The sequence below is a fragment of the Rhinopithecus bieti genome, unplaced genomic scaffold (genome assembly GCF_001698545.2).
Source record: "Rhinopithecus bieti isolate Rb0 unplaced genomic scaffold, ASM169854v2 scaffold_11161, whole genome shotgun sequence".
Taxonomy (NCBI): Eukaryota; Metazoa; Chordata; class Mammalia; order Primates; family Cercopithecidae; genus Rhinopithecus; species Rhinopithecus bieti.
This window is the reverse complement of record NW_016806937.1, coordinates 244,511-254,868: the sequence shown is the minus strand read 5'-3', so window position 1 is coordinate 254,868 and position 10,358 is coordinate 244,511. Positions and strand designations below refer to the sequence as shown.

General features: G+C 45.4%; 1 long non-coding RNA gene across 1 annotated transcript; it reads left to right on the top strand.

The window, feature by feature from the left end:
• Positions 1-5,376: 5,376 nt before the first annotated feature.
• Positions 5,377-9,950, top strand: LOC108533838 (uncharacterized). Its single transcript, XR_001886828.1, has 3 exons — positions 5,377-5,657; positions 8,301-8,480; positions 9,160-9,950. It is a non-coding gene; the product is annotated as an uncharacterized LOC108533838 (long non-coding RNA).
• The last annotated feature ends 408 nt before the right edge of the window (positions 9,951-10,358 follow it).

Below are 10,358 nucleotides of genomic sequence, written 5' to 3'. Positions count from 1 at the left end.
TTAGCTTGGTGTTTGAGGCCTTCCCTAATTACTCCCTAACTAAGCTTCCCAATCTCCTTTCCTTACTCCATCAAGTGTACCCTTTGCCTTGGTCAAATCTGATTTGTCACTGGATATACCTCTGGCATTCCTTGTAGTAGTTTCTTCTGTTCTTACCCAATCAATTCTAGCTAGTCTCTGTTCATCCATCCTATATGGATCCCTCCTTGTTATCAGCACCTGCTACTCCTGTCACATATGTGTTGTGCAGGTTGTGCACTGCACAAAGATGTCAGGTCAGTGTAGAGGGACATGGGCTTAAATCCAGAATCCAGCCCAGTCATATATCCTGCTGACTGAGGTGCTGTGTCTGCCTAGAGGAAAGGTACCTTTTTCTAATTAGAAAAAGGCACTGGAGAGGGTAGGGGTGGCTCTGTGTGTATTGATAGAGTGAACTTTTCATCTATGTTTGTTCTATATTTTCTTGAAATTATATGCTCCTTGAGGACTGAGGCTTTGATTTTTTGTAGATATTGCGCATGAAATACACATAACTTTGTTTTGACTTATAATGAGCACAGCGAGTTCTGAGTAAGAGATGGTACTGGAAGCTCCTTGAGGACCGAGCTTACCCATTTCTCTACCTGTCAATCCATCCCCCTTAAATTCCCTGAGTGCTTACTTACCTGTAGTAACAGTGGGGAAACATCAATACCATTCTTTTAAAAAAATTCTTCAATGCCTATCTTGGTTTCTATGTGGAAGTGAGATAGTTTCCCCTCTGAGGACTCTGAGACTGTGTTTTAGATGAGGCTCTTGGGTCTGGGCCAGCATTTTCACCTCTTTCTAGAGCAACATTGTACTGGGGCTTTGTGGTGGGTCAGAAAAGTGGGCCTGTAAAACTTACAGCTCACAAAAGGGTCAGGCCGTGCTCTGTGTGCTGAGGACATCAGGAGGAGAGCCATGTGTCTCTGTCCTCACGGTGTTCCTGGATCATAAGTGGGGAAAACAGACATGTAAGCAAGTGGCCATAAAACAATATATAAGAGGCACTATAGCAGCAGGAGCTCGTACAGAGGCCTGTGGGGTCACTGTGAGGCAGCAGAGACCTGTCTCCCTGCATGGGGGCAGGCACAGGTGGAGTGACTGGAAAGAGGAGGTGGCTTTAAGTGGTGATATAAAGCAATCTGGTTTATGTCCATATCTTCCATTGCAGTCTGTGTGCAGATGACTCTCAAAATATGTGTCTCCATCCCAGACCCATCCGCCACTGTTATTTCCACTTGGGAGCTTCAAAGGCTCCCTAGACCCATTCTGTCCCAAACAGACCTCAGGATCTTTTCACCCAAATCCAATCATCTGCTGGTGCTCCATCTTTCCATATGGCACCACCCATCCATCTACCTTGGTAAACTGACTTGGTCAGTTCATTTGCTCTGTTCTCAGCTCCCAGTCCAAGTTGGCATCCATGTGTCTTGCCTGGACTGGAGGCAATACCTACCTCCTCAGTGGACCTCCCACATCCACCCTGAGCCCTCCAGCCCCTTTTCACTGCAGCTGGAATGACCATTCTGAAATGCAAATCTGCTCACATCACACGGTCCCCAAACTACCTCCCTCCCAATGCTTAAAACCTCTTAATGCCTTCTAATTTCTCTTAAGATAAAGACTCAAATCCTCAGCAGGGCATCTAAGGCCCCTCATCATCTGGCCCCTGGAGACCTTCCCAGTGCCCCCAACCCTGTCCCAAGTGGCAGCAGTCTGCTCACAGGCCCCCAGCCCAGGCAGCCTCTCAGCCTGGAAAGCTTTCTGCTATTGCTGCCACTCTCCCCTCCCACCCCCGTTATGTAATTCATCCTTTCTCATTTTTCAGGTGTTAGCTCAAATGTCACTTCTTCAGGGAAACCTCCCTGGATCCCCCTGACTGCTTCAGCCCTTCTGCCTAGTACATCTCAGAGCACATTTCCTTATCAAATATCACGGTTTGTAGTCACACATTTATTTTTGTGGTTATCTGATTGATGTCTGTTTTCCCTGGAAGGTTGGGAGCTCCAGGATCCTGGCTGGGTTTGCCTTTGCTACATTTCCAGTGCCCAGTGCAGGGCTCCATGCACCTTAGACTCTCAAGTAAACATGCATTGAATGAATAGATACATGAGGGTTGTTTAGGAACAGAGAGCTACTCCTTGGGGCTGCCATGTTGGTTATGTGAGAGGAAGCAGCTAGAGGTGAGGTTGGGAACAAGCCTATGGCTGAGATGGTGCCCTCTAGGTACAGGGGCACTGTGCAGCCTGCAACCCAAGGGCATGACTGGCCAAGAGCTGTGTTTTAGAGCAGAAGCTCTGAGGGGCGTGTGGGGTGGAGGTGTGGAAGGTAACGCGTCTTGGGACCAGGGAGACACATTAGGAGGCATCTGATGCAGATGATGGGAATCAGGACAGTGAATGAGAATGGAGAAATGGGAGCAAATGCATTTAGTATTCTCTATTTCCATTTTCCCCCTCCAGGAAGGGCAGCAAGGGATCAAGGAACTTTACATTATTTTAACATTTTTAACCTACCTGACCTGAACCTCACCAATGGTCAGGGGAAAAATCAGAGGGGATTTGGAGTCAGTGGAGTAGTGGGCAGTGGCAGAGTTACAAATCTGTGGTTTTTTTCCTTTCTCAGGCAAAAGTGGCCTGTTGGAAGGTTGGGAGGTATCTGAGTCCATTTGGGCTGCTGTAACTAAGTATCTTGGACCGAATGACTTATGAATGGCAGACACCTATTTCTCACGGTTCTGGAGGCTGGGAAGTCTGAGAGCAGGGTGACAGCATAGTCAGGTTCCGGTATGGGCTTCTCTGGGTTGCAAGCAGTTGACTCTCATTGTATCCTCACCTGACAGAAAGAGAGCAAGCTAGCTCTCTGACCCCTTCTTCGAAGGGCATTAATCTCATTCATGAAGGCTCCACCCTCATGACCTGAATACCTCCCAAAGAGGCGCTGCCTCCAAATACCATCACATTGGGGGTTAGAGTTCAGCATATAAATTTGGAGGGGACACAGACATTCAGTGCATAACAGTAGGAGAGGGTGCTTTTAGGACCTGCTGCCCTGACCTGATGGTGAGTTGGTGTGTGAGAGGGTGTGACATCCAAGGAAATTCCTCTTGGGTTGGACATTTCTGGTCCTCCTAACCTGATCTGAGATGTCCATCATGGTGGCTGGTCTTCACTGAGATCCCTGAGTGTCTTAATAAAGAATATTTCGAGAGGCTGATAGTACCAGGGGCAAAGTGGGCTTGGGACCAGGGAGATACATCATGCATAAGGACAAGTATTTGCCTCACCCTAGGTTTGGAGCCACACCTGTTTTCCTATTCTTTTTAATGCTTCCTATAGTCTGAATGACAAAGATAACACTAGGGTAATATAATCATTGAATTGGACAGAATGTGAAACTTGATGCTACTAAATTTCAGCTTTTCAAGGATATGTGTTTTATATATCTAACACCCTCTTCTAGGATGTGACCGATATAATAATACTGCTGTGTTAATAGTGTTCATGGCTAATGTAGCTTATGTCGTTTGAAATTTTAACTACAAGTCGAGCTGCTACATTTGGCTGTGCAAGTTGTGAATTGCCTAGGTCTGGTGAGCTCAGTTCATGTAGATTCCTGTGGGCATGGCACACCCCGGAGTTGTGCAAGGTGGCAACCCTGCCCATGGAGTGTGCAAGGTGGGCATTAGCCTTATTTTGCTGGCTTAGAATGGCAAATGACTTATTCAATGTCATATGATAATTAAATACTGGCACTGCTGCTAGGGCCCAGCTTTAGGATCCAAGTCTAGTTTTTTGTTTGTTTGTTTGTTTGACTGTGTTTCTAGAGACAGGGTCTTTCTCTGTCACTCAGGCTGGAGTGCAGTGGCATGATCATAGCTCACTGCAGCATCAACCTCTTGGGCTCAAGCCATCTTCCAACCTCACAGCCACCTGGGTAGCTGTGACTATGGGTACCCACCCCAAACCAGGGTAATTTTCATTTATTTAATTCTTGTATAGACGAGGTCTTATTATGTTGCTCAAGTTGGTTTTGAACTCATGGTCTCAAGTGATCCTCCCACCTTGGCCTCCCATAGTGCTGGGCTTTCAGGTGTGAGCCACCACACTTGGCCCTAAAAGCAGTCTTAATTTTTCTGTACCTCTTTGCCTCCTGGCTGATGGGTGAGTGAGTACATGAGTGAATAGGGTAAAGATGAAGCCTCATTTCAGGAGTGAGATATACACACGTGATATGATTTATTTTGCAGGCCCCTGAGCTCCACTGGTAGAACCAGCTGCCCTAATCTGCAGCCCTTTACCCAGACCTTACCCATTCTCAGATGACATGGCCTTGGGTGTCTCTGCACCTCCCTTCCTGAACCCCTTGCATCTTCCTGGTTACTCCTCCTTTGCCTGTCCTGTTCCCTCAGGTCCTTGCTTCCAGCTACTAACAGGTCTTCCTCTCCCACAAAGTGTGCATTAGTAAAGTAGAAAATTATAATTTCAATAGGGAGGTATGAAAGATAAAACCGCCTTTACAACACAAAGGAATTAGTCTGTAAGGGTGGAATTCCTGGCTGGGTTGGAGAGTCATGAATCTATGAATTTATGTGGGAGAGCAGGAAAGAACCATGCAAATCACATAATGCAGATGACGAAATAGAGGTCCCAGAGAGTTAGTGAGATTGTTGGGTGCTAGAATCCACAGTTTTTCCATTATATTAGGTTAGGGCAAAAGTAATTGTGGTTTTTGCTAATACTTTTAATGGCAAAACCACAATTACTTTTGCACCAACCTAGTGTCATATTTTCTTGATCCATTTTAAGTTGGGATCTTCCCTGACATTTTTTTCATCTTACCTGGCTGAGCATAGCCCTGCATTTTGATCATGTAGTCCCCATCACTGGTTGGGGGAGCAGGAGGACGGTATGAAGGGGGAGAGGCAGTTTGGCCAGCAGTGTCCTGGACTCTGGCGTGACCCGGGATCCATACTTTTAAATGCCATTATGAAATGCAGTTCAGTGGAGAGCTCAGCCTCTTCCCATCAGACTAATGCAGCTGCGGTGGAGAGGCGGGGTAGTGGCTGGCTGCCTGGCAATCGCCTGGAGCCCAGCAGAGGGATTACGCCCGCCCAGGCAGCCTCATCACCGTAATAAAATGGGAGTTATGCTTATCGACTCATCAGGACTGCCCATTTAGATGATTACCCCATTTCCAATCCCATTTCTAGAGAAAAGAGGATTGCTGGACAATTCCTCCCACCCCCACCCCTGGCAGGGCTGTGTTTAGCGGTGGCTTCTGGAGGGAACGTGCTGGAGACAGGCACTCAGCAGACTGAAAGTTTTACCCTCTTTGTCTTCCAGAGCTGACAAGCCGTAGCAGGACGGCCATCCCCTGAGAGATAGGAGAGGAGGAGAAACAGCCCAGCAGGGGCCTGGAGCAGCTGGCTGGCGTCAGTAATTTCCTGCAGGAGACTCTGCCGGCCGAGCACACGTCACCCTTCTGTTGATCCTCTGTATTCTCCCTTGTGCTACTAAAATACGCTAATGTAACTCCTGGGCTGTGCTGAGCTAAATGCAGTTATTTAACTTCATCACTATGGAACCCAGGTCTAAAGCAGCAACATCTATTTGGAACAAGGTGGGGAGGAGGTAAGCCCCAAACATCCCTGAGCAGCAGGAATACACATTACAAAGTTTCTCTTTCCACACAGAAGAGCCTTCTGGGCCCTTGCTTGAGACCACTAACTTTTACTTAACACATAGGTCTAGTTCGCTTGGTGAACTGCTTTCTGACACCTGAACAGACTGGAAGCAGGGAACTGAAGGTAAGAAAAGACTGCCACAAACAGGAGCCAAGAGTTAAGAGCCAAACCAGGGAGGTGACATTCATGGCGACAACTGTGGATGCGAATCCTGCCCAAAGCGGGATATTGGATGAATGAATGGCTCCTAAGGCCCCTTCCAACATTTTAGTTCATGGCTCTGAGTATCCCTAGTTTGACTGTGATGGTGAAGGCAGAGAAGAGGGAGAGGGAGACCTCCGCGGAGAGCTGGTGGCCAGCAGGAAGTGTGGCCCTGTGTTTTAGTATTCAGGAGTACTTGCCTGCTTTTACTGGAGTCCTCCGGGTTCAATATGTGCTCTTGACCCCCGACTTCATTTTTTTTTTGGCCAACAAGGGCGAATTTATGCTCTTCTTCATGGAGGTGGATGTTTCTGGAAGAAGTTTTGTGATGTCCTTTGCAGGGACATAGATGGATTTGGAAGCCCTTATCCTCAGCAAACTAATGCAGGAACAGAAAACCAAACACTGCATGTTCTTACTTATACGTGGGAGCTGAACGATGAGAACACATGGACACATACGGGGAAATAACACACACTGGGGCCTGTCAGGGCTGAGGGGTTGTGGGGAGAGGGAGAGAAGCAGGAAGAATGGCTAATGGATGCCGTGCTTAATATCTAGGTAATAAGATGACCTGTGCAGCAAACCACCGTGGCACACATTTACCTATGTAACAAACCTGGATATCCTGGACGTGTATCCTGAACTTAAAATAAAAGTTGAAAAAGAAAAAGAAAAGAAAAGTTTTGTGAAGTCTGGAGGTGTAATGGACAGACATGGGCCTAGGGTGACGCAGGCCCATGTTCAGATCCTTGCTTCCCCACTAAGCTAGCGAGGAGACTGGCTAAATCACTGAGCCTCAGTTTCCTCACCTGTACATCTGCTGTAGAAGTGGCACATCATGTGCTGTCCTGGCTGAGACCTTCGGAAGCTCATCACTGCCCTTCTTACTGTTCTCAGGGTAAACCCCTTTCCAGGCAGAGTTGCCAAGACACCCAGTAAAATTTGAATTTAAGATAAACACTGAATAATTTTTTAGTATAATGATGCTTCAAATATTGCATGGGATATACTTAACACTAAAAAAAATCATTGTTTACCTGAAATTCAGATTTAACTGGGCAACCTGCATTTTTAAATAAACTTTTAATTTTAGAATCATTTTAGATTTACAGAAAAAAATATAAAGATAGTACAGAGTTACCACACATCCTGCACCTGGTTTCCCCTATAACTAATATCTTACGTCAAGTTGGTGCAGTAGCGCACGTTTGTAATCCTAGCTTCTCAGGAGGCTGAGGTGGGAGGATCACTTGAGCCGAGGAATTCAAGGCTGCAGTGAGCCATGATTGCGCCATTGCACTCCAACCTGAGTGACAGAGTAAGATGTCATCTCTAAAAAAAAAAAAAAAAAAAAAAAAAAAGCTTATGCCAGTATGATACATTTGTCACAATTAATGAACTAAGATTTATATATTATCATTAACTAAAGTCCATACTTCATTAGATTTCCTTAGTTTCCCCCCAATGTCCTTTTCTATTACAGGATCCTGTCCAGGACACCATATCACATTTAGTTGTCAAGTCTCCTTAGTTCCTCTTGGCTGTGACAGTTTTTTAGACTTCTCTTGTTTTTGATGACCTTGACCGTTCTGAGGAGCACTGGTCTTGGGTTTTGTAGAATGCCCCTCACTTCAGCCTCTCGGATGTTTTTCTCGTGATTAGGCTGGGGTATTGTTTTTTTGGGAGGAAGGCCACAGAGGTCAGGAGCCATTCTCATCACATCTCATTAAGGGTCTGTACTGTCCATATGACTTACCACTGTCGATGTTGACCTTGATCACCTGGCTAAGGTAGTGTTCATCAGGTTTAGCAACTGTGTTTTCATTTGCTAAATCTGTAACTCGATTCCAGGCCTGTCAATCTTTCATGCTCAGACCTTTGCTTACTGCTGCAGCCATTTTTCTGCTCCAACCATAGTGAACTGCTAACAATTCCTCTAATGAACTACTCTCTGTCTCTCTTACTGCCAGGCCTTAGGGCTTGCTCTTTCCTTTGCCTGAAATGTTCCACTCCCCCACAACCTCCCATCCACACCTCCCCTTCACCCGATTAACTTACTTTTCAGTCGGGCTTCCGTGTTCCGCTTAGGTCTCACTCCTTCCGGGAAGATTTCTTGCACCCTCCTCTGCCGAGACCAGATTAGGTGTTGCCTCTCTGCCCTGGTCCTACTCTGTTGTGATATTTACGACCCTGTAGTTGTGATCTGTTTGCTTGTCTCCCTGACCCCAGTGCATCCCTGACATCTTACGCAGTTTCTTGTTGCAACTCAATAAATAATTGCTGAATAAATGAATGGTCACCCCAGGCACTTTAGGTAAGGCCTTTAACACACTACCTGCCTTGTAAGCAGTGGATGCTCAGTGAATGCTTGTCTTTTTCAATGTAGGAAAAATAATCTTCCCTGGATCTGAGCAACTGTATTAAGTTTGTGCTTGTCCAACACCTGCAACACATGCCCCTACCTGGAGAAGAGATTCTGGAACAATCGGTCTCCTAGGATTCCCTGAGAGTCACAGTTACCTGCATCAAAGTATCAAGGAGGCCACTTAATGACAGAAATGTTAGGGTAAGTAGGCTACTTTCCATCAATTTGCAGATTAAAAAGGCATCTTTCTCCCAGTGGAGAAACTGAATTATGAACCCCTTTGCCAAGATTTCCATAGTTGGGCGCCCTGACCCATTGTTTTTTAGTGAAAGAGACAAAGGGACCCACCTCCTTCTCTTTTTGCTGACCATGTGCCACACACATGTAAAGGACATGTGTACCTATTGTTACTTGTCCTTGATGATGAGTACACTTGTACATTGATGTATTTATTAGTGGTTTGCTTTTCACTAATCTGGCATAGTTGTGACCCCACCCCTGAGACCTAAAAGAAGGAGACACCTCACAGGGGGTCTCAGGAATCTCTGATGAACCTTAGGACTAATTATAATGTCTTTCATTTATTATTACTTTATGCCAGGTATTTTATCTACCTCACCTCTAATCATCTCAATGACCTTGCATGTTAAGAATTATTCATCCCATATTACAAATGAGAAAGCTAAGGTTTGGATGCTTAAGAAATTTTCCCAAAGTTTTTTTGTGGTGGAGCCAGCTTGGAGCTAGGGCAATAGACTTCAGAGTCTCAGCTCCATCCTCTCCATGGTTTAGAAGGTTCTATAAGAGACAGCCGGCATCTCCCAAGGGCTTGTGCTCATTGGAATGGATCTCAGGTCCACTCCTTCCTTTGTATCCTCAGGTCACCTCACTAGAGCAGACCTCCATCAGTCGGTGTTTACCCACCTTCCAGAGCTTCCTTCCTGGACTCTTGCCCTCGGATTCCCCACCTGTAGAACTCTCACACTGCCATCACCCAACTCAGGATCCCAAGAATGCCCATTTTCAGCCTTATAAATCCTTTACCTTGCTTCCAAGACCCTATAGTCTATTTGTTTTCCAAACTTTCTCTCCAAGCATCAGATTCCTCATGAAACTTACACTGACTAGTCCGCCACCCACCTCCCTCTCCTTGGATCTTCACGGCACCTAGGTATGCAAGGCATAAAGTAATGTAGAATGCCCTTCCGGCTTATGTGGAACCACAGGGGAGTCCCCTGGGCTTTTAATATGGTTTCCCCATCTGGAATGACACCTCCTGAAGGACAAAAACCTCTTGTTAAAAAAGTCAACTTTATTGAAATATAACATACATACACCAAAATGCACCTGATTTTTTAAGTGTTCAGTTTGATAAGGTTTGACAGATGTATACACCCATGTAACCACCATCACAACCAAGATATAGAACATTTCTATCACCCCAGAAATACCTCTGAGCCCCTTTGTAGTAAATTCCTCCACCCCCGACCCAGGCAGCCACTTGCTGGATTTCTATTCATATAGATTAGTTTTGCCTGCCCTTGAACTCCACAAAAGTGCAGTCACAAAGGTTGTAGTCTTTTGTGTCAGTCTCTTTTGGTTAGCACGATGTTTTAAAGATTCCCCCACACTGTTTATTATTTTTTTGTTGCTGAGTGGTATTCTATGGTAGAGACTATACTACAACTTGATTGTCAATGTTGACTAAATTTGGGGCTGTTTCACATTTTTGGCTATTGTGAATAAAGTAGCTATGAATGTTTACACACAAGCCTTTTGTGAATGTGTTTTCATTTCTCTTATTTGCATACCTCCGAGTGAAACTTTTAGGTCGTATAGTAAATATAGTATGTTCAACTTTGACACTGCTGAACTGTTTTCCAAAGTGATGATTCCATTTCACACCCCTATCAGCAGTGTATGAAAGTTCCGGTTGTTTCACATCCTCACCAACTCTCAATGCTGTCAGTGTTTTAAATTTTAGTGGGTATGTAGTCACATCTCATTATGGTTTTACTTTGCATTTCCATGATGATGTGCTCACTGGACACCCGTGTATTTTCTTTTCGAAATGTCTGC